This window comes from Rhinolophus hipposideros (genome assembly GCF_964194185.1).
Source record: "Rhinolophus hipposideros genome assembly, chromosome: 21".
NCBI lineage: Eukaryota > Metazoa > Chordata > Mammalia > Chiroptera > Rhinolophidae > Rhinolophus > Rhinolophus hipposideros.
In genome coordinates this window covers 46,938,195-46,951,529 of record NC_138067.1, presented here as the reverse complement: position 1 = coordinate 46,951,529, position 13,335 = coordinate 46,938,195, and positions in this window count along the sequence as shown.

Genomic DNA, 13,335 nt, shown 5'->3' with positions numbered 1-13,335 from the left:
CACAGGGTGAGGAGGAGAGTTCAGTTCTGAGAAAGGAGCGCGGGAGCACCGTGGAGGCTGGAATGACGCAGCTTCGTTTCAGGGAAGGTGTGGTGGGTGCTGTTGCAAGAATGTCCCGCAAGGACATGACGGGGAGCGTTTGGTAGGAAACACCGACAGTCCAGGGCAAAGAGAATAGTCGTTTTTGCTCCTTATAGTGCCCTGTTTTTCTTCTTTGTGCTCATTGTCACAATGACGCTGAACTTGACCTGTAGTGTTACATGTTGAATCTGTTGTGCTGACCTCAGCTCTCCAGGGCACCCAACACGACAGGTCTGCTGCTGTATTTTTCTGCTGGTGGAAGGAGGAAGGTAAGACACGGACATGCACAACTCATGACCAACACTTCCTCCTCATAAATGTATTTTGATATAGAACAATTCATGTCAAAAGGTAAAATCCTTACTCCTATACAGATGTGAAATAAACACAAGCTAATATTTTTATTTACATCATAGCTGAGGAGGGAACTGGAAATGTGTCACAGCCAATTTACAGAAGAAGACAAAGAGCACACGTTAAAAGATGAAGACCATATAACGGAATTCCCACATGGAGTGTGAAGGCTTCTTCTATGTGCCACTGTCTCCACCTGGAATTCTCTAACACATTCCCTGTTACCTTAGGAAGGAAGTCTCTCTCAGCCTTCAGCTCTGTGCTCAAAGGTCACCTCACCAAAACGTCTTCCATCTCATCCCAGTCAAGTTTTGGTCCCGTCATCTCCTGTCCTAGCTCCAGGGGGTTGTCCTGCCTGACACATATCCTAATATATCGTAGATTCGTTAGTGATTGGTTTATCTCTGGATCTTCACCAAAACTAATCATTCCTCGAGAGCAGAGCAACACGATGTTATCACATATTTCTGCTTTTTCTTTAAATGTTATTTTACTGTGCTAAGAACATTTACCTCCCAGTATTATTCATCCTGAGTACTTGAAACTTTATGCCCATTTAGTCACCATATTTCAGTATTTCTGTTTTTTAATCTTAGCAATATGTGTGAGATGGAGTTGACTTTCCTTAGATAGAACTTTACAGAATAAATGGATGATGGATAGATGTGTGGGAAGGTGGATAGATGGGTGCCTGGTTGGATGGATGGATGTGAAAATGGAGAGATGAACAAGTGTATTAATAATGTTATTTTTAAGTTCCAAACATCATAAGCCAAGGGTACAAGCTTCCGATTATAAGATGACTAAGTTCTGGGGATATAATGTACCTGTCCTAACAGTATTCTGTGCTATATTTCAACATTACTATGAGAGTAGATCACTCCTGTTCTCACCATCACAACAACAAAACAGTAATCCTCTGAGATGAAGGATGTGTTACCTAACTTTACTGTGCTAAACACCCATGTATTTCTGCTTCTGGCACCAAAGCCTTGGATGTAGTAGGTGATCAGCAAATATTTCTTTATGGACTAGCCAAAGACAGAAAGTAAATTCCACTCATGGAGAGCTGAGGAAATAAGAGGTGTGTCCCATTAAGAGCCAGGCTGTCAGAGGCTGACTCAGGAGGAGAACCTGGCTCCTGCTTTCCCTAAGTCGGAGTTCAGGACAGGCAGAAAGAATATAGGGAATCAGGTGAGACCTCAGTTCTAAGCTGACGTGTCTCCAGGGTCCCTGAGTCCTGCCCCAAACCAAGCAAACACACAAGGTAGAGTTTGGCTTCCATGCTGAGGGGGGACAGAAACACTGAGAGAGTGACGTCACTATCGTGGTGACAAAAAAAGCCCCTCCTAATTGGGCCTCTTTTAAAGTTTTAAATTCAGCATCTATCCCAAAATAAAGTGCCTGTGTGGGAGCTGTGGGATACAGCACCACACACCACGGGACCTGGGAGGTGTTTCCCTTCCAGTGCATTGGGAAATGGGCAGACAGGTCCTGGCACAAGCAGGAGACTGTGGAGTGACTCCAACCCCTCCTGGCCAGGGTCTGGCGGAACCGCAAAACAAGGAAATGGGCCGATAGCCATGGCCAAGAGAGCCTTTGTAGAAGTCCAGGCAGAGAGCAACTTTCAACAGATGGGGAGCATGTGCTGAAAACAAACCTGTGTCGACCGGCAGGGAAACCACCACAAACTTGAGCTACATATAGCGCCCTCTTTCGGAAAACAAGAGAGAGGTTCCTAAGTGCTGGCCACATGCATTGTAAGATCAAGAGCAGACATGCAAGCTAAGAATCCTGCCACAAGAGGGAGCAAGAAGCATGAAGCTAGTGTGTGTTCCATACAAGGTCAGAAAGCACCAAAGAATAAGCAAAACAAACAAAAGCACCTCTCACCTGAAGGCAGCTGGTAAAGCTGGAAGGAGGTGACTGCCACTACTTCAAATGCAAAAACAAGAACAGAAAACTCTAAAGAACATGAAGAATCACAAACAATGACATCACCAAAGATCATATAACTGTCAATAACTGAACCCAAAGACACAAAGATCTGAAATGCACCCAATACGTAATTCAAAAGACCTGTTTTCAGGAAATTCAAAGTCACAAGAAAACATGGAATAGCAATTCAATGAAATCAGGAAAACTATACATGGACTAAGTGGGAAATTTAACAGAGACAGAAATTAGTATTATTTTTCTAAAGTGGTAGATAAGGGTAAATGAGGTCAAATATATTGTGATGGAAGGAGAACTGACAGAACACACACACACACAATAATAATAAAACATAACTTCTGGAGCTGAAGAACTCAATGAATGAAATGAACAATGCAATAGTGGGCATCAACAGCAAAATAGATCAAAGAAAGAAAACTACAATATGCTAGTTGAATATAGATACAAACATACTCAACAAATACTAGCAAACTGAATTCAACCATACAGTAAAGGTTTCATAAACCATAATCAGATGAGATTTACTCTTAGCTACAAGAATGTTTCAACATATGCAAATTGATAAATGTTTTACCACCTTAATACAGTGAAAGATATAAATCATACGATCATTCCACCAGATAAAGAAAAAGCATTTGAAAAAAGACTTCATGATTTTTTACCCATTTAAATTGATGGCATTTTCCTTTTTTTATTGTGATATAATTGAATATGATATTATATTACATTCAGGTGTGCAATATAGTGATTTAAAATTTGTATACATTGCGAAATGGTGACCATAATAAATCTAGTTACCATCTGTGACTACCTTAAAAGTTAATATATTATTGACTATATTCCCCATGCTGTACATTACATTTATTTAATCTGCTTTCAGTTTCTGAACAAAAGTTTTACATAATATATCCTCATTTAAATATGCAGTAGTTGTGTTTGTCTCAAGTCAAATGAAAAAAGTTTTTCAATGTTAATACTTAACAGGCACTTTTCTATGAGATAAAAATGAGACGTAAGAAGGGAAGAAAAAAAAAAAGAAAAAGCATTTGGAAAAAATATAGCATTCTTTCCTGATAAAAACTATCAACAAATAGGGTATACAATGAACGTACCTCAAGAAAATAAAGGTAGCATATGACAAGCCCACAGTTAATATCAAACTCAATATTGAAAAGCTGAAAGTTTTTTTTCGTAGATCAGGAACAACATGAAAATAATTGCTCTCACCACTCTATTCAATATAGTACTGCAAGTCCTAGCCTGAGCAATCAAGCAAGTAAAAGAAATAAAGGACATCTAACTCAGAAAGGAAGAAGTAAAATTTCCTGTTTGCAGATGATATGACTTTATATATAGAAAATCCTAAAGACTCCACCAAAAAAATGTTCCAATAAACAAATTCAGTAAACTGCCTGGATACAAAATCATTATACAAAATTCAGTTGCATTTGTATACACTAACCATGGTATACCTAAAAAAAAAAATAAAGCAATTCAATTTACAACACTATCTAAAACATAAGATTCTTACAAATAATATTAACCATGGATGTGAACGTTTTGTGCATTGAAAACTATAAGATTTTTATGAAAGAAATTGAAAAAGACATAGATAAATGGAAAGATATCCCATATTTACAGCTTCAAATAATTAATTAAAACATGCATACTACACAATGTGATCTACAGATTCAATGCAATCCTTATTAAAATTCCAATGACATTTTTCACAGAAGTAGAAAACACAATTCTAGAACACCTAATTACCTCAATCCCAATAGATCTTCTCCAAGGCACATTGTATTGAAGGTGTCAAAAATTAATGACAAAGAAGAGGAGTAGTAGATGACAAAGAAGAGGGGTAGTAGATTGGGATAGGGAGGTTATCACTTTGTGAGGGGTGTAAATGATAAATGTTTATTACATTGGTTTGTACAGCTGAAACTTTAAAAAAAATTAATGACAAAGAAAAAATCCTCAAGGCAGAGAAGGAAAAGGAGACAGTAACATACAAAGGAAAACCATTAGATTATCATCTCATTTTTTAGAGGAAACTCTATAAGCAGGAAGGAGTGGAATCAAACATTTAAACTATTGAAAGAGAGAAATTGTAAGTCAAGAAATATATATTCAGCAAAGATATCTTTTTGATATAAAGGAGGAATAAAGCCCTTTCCAGATATACAGAAGCTGAGGGGATTTTGAACACATGACCTATGCACAAGAAATACTGAAGGAAGCTATTCAACCTGTAACAAAAAAGCAAAAGAATACAAAACCATGAGTAGTATTACGAACAGACAGACAGAAGCAGGAAATGGCAAACCTTACACCAAATAGGACACTATACACTAAAACATAACATACAGGGTAAGAAGAAAAAAAACACTTATAAAAAAAGAGGAAAAAGACAACTTGTTACTGCAGAGCAGAAATCAACTCGCAGCATAAATAGGGATAATTTGTGACAACAAAAACATAAAACAGGAGAGAGTAAGGGTTTGAATTGGCAAAAGGGAACGGAGAAAGGACAGGAGAAAATGGAATACTCTAAATATAAAAATTTCTTCTACATAAACTTAATGATAACCACTCAAAAAAAGTCCAGAACTGTAATATGTAACATAAAAAAAGAAGAAACAGAGGGAAAAATCATAGAATACCACCACACTGAAATAATAGACAGCAACAAAAAGGCAAAGAATCAGTGGGGACTCTGTTCTACCAGAAAACCAAAGACAGAATGACAGGAAATCCTCATATATCAGTAATCACCCTAAAAGTAATTGGACTAAACTCACCAATAAAAAGGAACAGAGTAGCAGATTGGATCAAGAAACTAAATCCAACCATATGCTGCCTCCAAGAGACACATCTCAGCTACAAGGACAAATATAGATTCAAAGAGAAACGGTGGAAATTGCCATTCCAAGCAAATGGTATTCAGAATAAAGTAGGTGTAGCCATACTGACATCAGATGAAACAGACTTTGGGATAAAAAAGGCAACAAGAGACAAAGATGGACATTTCATAATGGTATAGGGGAGTATACAACAAGAAGACATAACAGTCATCAATATTTATGTCCCAAATCAGGCCTATCTCAAGAAAAAAGAAAAATCCTAGATAAATAACCTCATGTTACACCTTAAAGAACTAGAAAAAAAGAACAAATGAAACTCAAAGTCAGCAGAAGGAAGAAAATAATAAAAATCAGAGTAGAACTAAATGAAATAGAGAACAGAAAGACAACAGAAAAAAATAATACAGCAATTAGCTGGTTCTTTGAAAAGATTAATATGATTGACAAACTCTTGGCTAGACTCACTAAGATAAAAAGAGAAAACACACAAATAAACAAAATCAGAAATGAAAGATATGAAGTTATCACTGATGCCATAGAAACACAAAGGATGATCCAAGAATACTATGAAGGACTATATGCCACCAAATTCAATAACCTAGAAGAAAAGGACATGTTCTTAGAAACATATAGCCTTCCTAGACTGAATCACAAAAAAAATGGAAAATCTAAATAGACTGATCAACAGTAAGGAAATTGAATCAGTCATCCGAAACCTTCCCAAAAGCAAAAGTCCGGGACAAGATGGCTTCACTATTGAATTCTACCAAACATTCGGAGAGGATCTCATACCTGTCCTACTCAAAGTCTTCAAAAAAATTGAAGAAGAGACAATACTCCTTAACTCATTTCATGAGGCCAACATTATCCTGATACCAAAACATGGTAAGGTTAACACAAGAAAAGAAAATTACACACCAATATCTGTGATGGACACAATTGCAAAAATCCTGAACAAAATTCTACCAAATTGAATTCAACAATGCGTTAAAAAGATCATACACCATGACCAAGTGGGGTTCATCCCAGGGCACAAGGATACTTCAACATACGCAAATCAATCAATGTGATAAACCACATACACCAATAAAGAACAAAAAAAACATATAATTATATCAATAGAGGCAGAAAAATCATTTGACAAGATACAACATCCACTTATGACTAAAATACTTAATAAAATGGGTATAGAAGGAAAATACCTTAACACAATAAAGGCCATATATGACAAACCCTCAGCTAATATCATAATTAACGGTGAAAAACTGAAGCCCCCTGAATCTGGTGCAGAAAGAGCTTCGGAACTTCAAAAGCTCTCCGCATTCCCACAGGGACGTGGCGCCCTATGACCCAGGCAAACTGTTAACAGAGGAGGAGTCTGTTTCCCAGGGAATCCCCCAATTCTGGGAGAAGCTGGAATAGTTCAGAGAAAACGTAGCACTACTGTGTGAGAGAGGAAAAAAAAGGCTGCAGTGTAAGAAAAAATAAAACATTCTACCAACAAGTATTGGAAAACAAAAGAAAGACCTCTTCCTATCAACCTGTTGCACAAGCCACTCCTGTAGATGTCTAGAAAGAGAAATAATAAATCAGATAATAAATCAGAAATAATAAATTGCCATGAATAACCAAGGCAACAAGACAGCTCAGAAAGAAAGTGAAAAGTCTCCAGAAAAGGAACTTAAAGATATGGTACTATGTGACTTAAATGACAGAGAATTCAAGATTGCAGTTCTGAAAAACCTCAACGAGATGCAAGAAAACACACAAAGGCAATTTAATGAACTCAGAAATACAATCAAAGAACAACATGAGCATTTTACGAAAGAGATTGAAATTTTAAAAAAGCAAAAAATGGAATTTCTGGACATTAAGAACTCAATAGAAGAAATTAAGAATGAAATAACCAGCTTAGGTAGTAGAGTTGACCAGATGGAGGAAAGAATCAGTGACATCGAAGATAGAAACCTGGAAATTACACAGATGGAAGAAGAAAGAGACTTGAGACTTAAAAAAAAATGAAAGAACTCTACAAGAACTTTCTGACTCTATTAGAAAGAGCAATATAAGAATAATGAGCATACCAGAAGGAGACGAAAGAGAGAAGGGAACAGACAATATATTCAAACAAATTGTTGATGAGAACTTCCCAAACTTGTGGACAGAACTGGATCCTCGAATCCAAGAAGCAAATAGAACCTCAATGCCAGCAGGGCTTCTCCAGGGCACATTGTATTGAAGCTGTCTAAAATCAACGACAAAGAAAGAATCCTGAAGGCAGCCAGGAAAAAGAAGACGATAACCTACAAAGGAAAGCCCATTAGTTTATCATCAGATTTTTCAGCAGAAACTCTACAAGCCAGGAGGGAGTGGAACCAAATATTGAAACTATTGAAAGAGAGAAATTATGAGCCAAGAATAATATATCCAGCAAAGATATCCTTTAGATATGAAGGAGGAATAAAGACCTTTCCAGATTTACAGAAGCTGAGGAAATTTTCTAATACACGACCTGCACTACAAGAAATACTAAAGGAGGCTATTCGACCATCATCAACAGGGACAATTTGTGGCAAACAAAACATAAAAAGGGGGAGACTAAAGGCCTGAACCAGAACATAGGAATGGAGAAAGTAAGCGTGCTGAAGAAAATGGAATACTCTAAATATCAAACTTTCTTTTACATAATCTTAAGGGTAACCACTCAAAAAACATCCAGAACTGAAATATATACTGTAATAAAAGAAGAAACAGAGGGAAACATCATAGAATACCACCACACAGAAATAATAAACAACAACAAAAAGGCAAAGAAACAATGGAGACACGGCCTTACCTGAAAACTAAGATAGAATGACAGAAAATCGCCACATATCAACAATCACCCTAAATGTAAATAGACTGAACTCACTAATAAAAAGGCACAGAGTAGCAGATTGGATCAAAAAACTAAACCCAACCATATGCTGTCTCCAAGAGACACATCTCAGCTACAAGGACAAGCAGAGACTCAAAGTGAAAGGGTGGAAATTGACACTCCAAGCAAATGGTACCCAGAGAAAATCAGGTGTAGCCATAATGATATCAGAAGAAACAGACTTCAGAGTGAAAAAGATAACAAGAGACAAAGATGGACATTTCATAATGGTGAAGGGGACTATACAACAAGAAGACATAACAGTCATCAATATTTATACCCCCAATCAGGGAGCACCGAAATATACCAAGCAACTACTAACAGAACTAAAGGGAGAAATTGACCAAAACACAATTATACTAGGGGACTTAATTACATCATTGACAGCTATGGATAGATCATCCAAACAGAAGATAAACAACGAAAGAGCAGCCCTAAATGACACATTAGATGAAATAGACATAACTGACATATATAGAGCACTTCATCCTAAAACATCAGACTATGCGTTCTTTTCTAGTGTGCATGGAACATTCTCAAGTATAGACCATATACTGGGACATAAAATCAGCCTCAGCAAATTTAAGAAGATTGAAATCAGACCAAGCATATTCTCTGAGCACAAGGCTTTGAAATTGGATATCAACTGCAAAAAGAAAGCAGGAAAAAACACAAGTACATGGAGATTAAACAACATACTTTTAAAGAACGACTGGGTCAAAGAGGAAATAGAGGCAAGATCAAAAGATACGTAGAAACAAATGACAATGAAAATACATCCTAGCAAATTTTGGGGATGCAGCAAAAGCAGTTTTAAGAGGGAAATTTATATCATTACAGGCCTATCTCAAGAAACAAGAAAAATCTCAAATAAATAACCTCATATTACATCTTAAAGAACTAGAAAAAGAAGAACAAGTGAAACCCAAGGTCAGCAGAAGAAAGGAGATAACAAAAATTAGAGCAGAACTAAATGAAATAGAGAACAAAAAGACAATTGAAAAAATTAATGTGACAAAGAGCTGGTTCTTTGAAAAGATTAACAAAATTGAAAAACCCTTGGCTAAACTCACTAAGATAAGAAGAGAGAAGACACTAATTAACAAAATCAGAAATGAGAAAGGGGAAGTTATCACGGACACCACAGAAATACAAAGGATCATGCAAGAATACTATGAAGGACTATATACCACCAACTTCAATAACCTAGAAGAAATGGACAAATTCTTAGAAACATATAGCCTTCCAAGGCTGAATCATGAAGAACTGGAGAATCTAAACAGACAGATCACCAGTAACGAAATTGAATCAGTCATCAAAAACCTTCCCAAAAGCAAAAGTCTGGGACCAGATGGCTTCACTAGTGAATTCTGTCAAACCTCCGAAGAGGATCTAATACCAATCCTGCTCAAACTCTTCCAAAAAATTGAAGAAGAGTCAGTACTCCCTAACTCATTTTATGAGGCCAACATTACCCTGATACCAAAACCTGGTAAAGACAACACAAAAAAAGAAAACTACAGACCAATATCTCTGATGAATACAGATGCTAAAATCCTAAACAAAATTTTAGCAAATCAAATACAACAATGCATTAAAAAGATTATTCATCACAACCAAGTGGGGTTCATCCCCCGGGCACAAGGATGGTTCAACATTCGCAAATCCATCAATGTGATACATCACATAAACAAAATAAAGGACAAAAATCATATGATTCTATCAATTGATGCAGAAAAAGCATTTGATAAGATACAACATCCATTTATGATTAAAACACTTACTAAAATTGGTATAGAAGGAAAATACCTCAACATAATAAAAGCCATATACGACAAGCCCTCAGCTAATCTCATAATTAATGGTGAAAACCTGAAGCCCTTTGCTCTACGTTCAGGAACATGACAAGGTTGTCCCCTATCACCTCTGCTTTTCAACATAGTGTTGGAAGTCCTTGCCAGAGCCATCAGGCAAGAGAAAGAAATAAAAGGCATCCAAATTGGGAATGAAGAAGTTAAATTGTCACTCTTTGCAGATGACATGATGCTATATATAGAAAACCCTAAAAACTCCACCAAAAAGCTATTAGAAACAATCAATGAATACAGTAAAGTTGCTGGCTACAAAATCAACGTACAAAAGTCCATTGCTTTCCTGCATACCAACAATGAACTCTCAGAAAAAGAAATAGAAAAAACAATTCCTTTTGCAATTGCAGCAAAAAGAATAAAATACCTAGGAATAAACTTAACCAAGGATGTGAATGATTTATATGCTGAAAACTATAAGACATTTTTGAAAGAAATTGAAGAAGACACAAAGAAATGAAAAGACATTTCGTGCTCATGGATTGGAAGAATCAACATAGCTAAAATGGCCATATTACCCAAAGCCATATACAGATTTAATGCAATCCCCATCAAAATCCCAATGGCATTTTTTAAAGAAATAGAACAAAAAATCATCAGATTTGTTTGGAACCACAAAAGACCCCGAATAGCAAAAGCAATATTTAAAAAAAAGAACAATACTGGAGGTATCACACTGCCTGACTTTAGCTTGTACTACAGGGCTACAATAATCAAAACAGCTTGGTATTGGTGGAAAAACAGGCACATAGACCAATGGAATAGAATTGAGGACCCAGAAATAAAACCACATAAATATGGACAGATAATTTTGAACAAAGAAGCTAAAAGCATACAATGGAGGAAAGACAGCCTCTTCAATAAATGGTGCTGGCAGAATTAGATAGCCAAGTGCCAAAGAATGAAACTGGACTGCTAGCTGTCACCATGTACCAAAATTAATTCAAAATGGATCAAAGACTTAAGCATAAGACCTGACACAATAAACTGCATCGAAGAAAACATAGGTACTAAACTTATGGACCTTGGGTTCAAAGAGCATTTTATGAATTTGACTCCAAAGGCAATGGAAGTAAAAACTAAAATAAATGAATGGGATTATATGAAACTGAAAAGCTTCTGCACAGCAAAAGAAACTATTGACAAAATAATGAGGCAACCAACTGAATGGGAGAAGATTTTTGCAAACAGTGCCTCTGATAAGGGGCTAATATCCAAAATATACAAGGAACTCATGAAACTCAACAACAAAAAAACAAACAACCCAATTGAAAAATGGACAGAGAACCGGAAGAGACATTTCTCTAAAGAGGACATACAAATGGCAAATAGACATATGAAAAAATGCTCAACATCGCTAATCATCAGAGAAATGCAAATGAAAACCACAATGAGATATCACCTCACCCCAGTCAGAATGGCTTTCATCAACAAGACAAATAGTAACAAGTGTTGGAGAGGCTGTGGAGAAAAAGGAACCCTCATACACTGTTGGTGGGAATGCAGACTGGTGCAGCCGCTATGGAAGGCAGTGTGGAGGTTCCTCAAGAAATTACGAATAGAATTACCATACGACCCAGCAATCGCTCTCCTGGGTATCTACCCAAAAAATCTGAAAACATTTCTCTATAAAGACAGGTGTACTCCAATGTTCATTGCAGCTTTGTGTACGGTGGCCAAGACATGGAAACAACCAAAATGTCCTTCGATAGATGAAATCTATGTAAATTTACTAACAATTTTCACACCAATAAATTTAATAATAAAAAAAAAGAAGTTGTGGTATATATACACAATGGAATACTATTCGGCGTTAAGGAAAGATGATATAGGAACATTTGTGACAACATGGATGGATCTTGAGAGTGTAATGCTAAATGAAATAAGTCAGACAGAAAAAGCAGAGAACCCTATGATTTCACTGATATGTGGTATATAAACCAAAAACAACAAAAGAACAAGACAAACAAATGAGAAACAAAAACTCATAGACACAGACAATAGTTTAGTGGTTACCAGAGGGTAAGGGGGTGGGGGGTGGGAGATGAGGGTAAGGGGGATCAAATATATGGTGATGGAAGGAGAACTGACTCTGGGTGGTGAACACACAATGGGATTTATAGATGATGTAATACAGAATTGTACACCTGAAATCTATGTAAATATACTAACAAGTATCACCCCAATAAATTTAATTAAAAAAAAATTTTAAAAAGGGAATATGAATAACTTAGTGGCAAGTGAGGACCTCAGAATTAGAGAAGTACATGGAGAAGAACTTAGCTAATTGTATTTCTTGATGAAAATAACTTAAGTAACTTATGTTCAAGGTATTTTGAAGGGATAGAGATGTAGAAATACCACTTAAGAACATGTCCATAGGAAAGTAGTAGGAAATGGAAATCCAAGGCTCCATAATTAATTGAGTTCAAGCTATTTCACTTTTACTATGCTTTCAAGGAGAGGATCTTATATAAGAAAGAGGAGCTTAGTGAATTTGGGGTTTTGCAAGGAATGAACAGATTTATGTGTTGGGAGCCTCAGTAAATGCAAGGTAAACAGGACCATAAAGGGATGGTACATTCCCTGAAGGCATACTTTTCTTTGAAAGAATTTCTAATATGACTCTAACTAATGGAAAAGAATATATCATTGACAATGTCCTCAAGAAGATCCCTACAATAAATATAGTATCTGTTTTATAGCCTCTAGTCTGCCACTTGATCATATAAGAAAAGCCAGATCTGAAGCCTAGACAAAGAAAAGACATAATTGCTAAAGACAATTGTCAAACAACTCTGATAAAGAGACAAAATAGGGAAAAGGTATAATAGGTCCTTCCACACATAAAAATGGTCACTGTTCTTCCAAAGACTTCTCCAGCTCCTGGTGGCCAGGGCCACAGATTTCTTATCTACAGTCTTTGTCCCACTTTTGTTTCTGTGTCAGTTTCCACTGCGGCAAGTGCCGCATTAATATCTCTGTCCCAATTCATCTTCCTAAGCCCAGCGTTGACCACTCCTATTTTACTTCCCACATCTTCGTCCTTACCAGTCCCTGGGGGCATGTGGCCAGCCCTCCCACCACCCTTCTTCCCCGTCAGGTTAGCACAGGCCATCAGCAGGGTCTCTGTTGGTTCCCAGGCCTAGCTGCCGAACAGATCACTCATCTAGGATCTAGACCTAGGGCTCACCCTGAATCCCAAATAGGCAGATGAAATTCTGCTGCATGTGGATAGACAGCCGAGGTAACAATCATCTGCCCCAGGGAATCTGTGGTCTTGAAAATAACAACG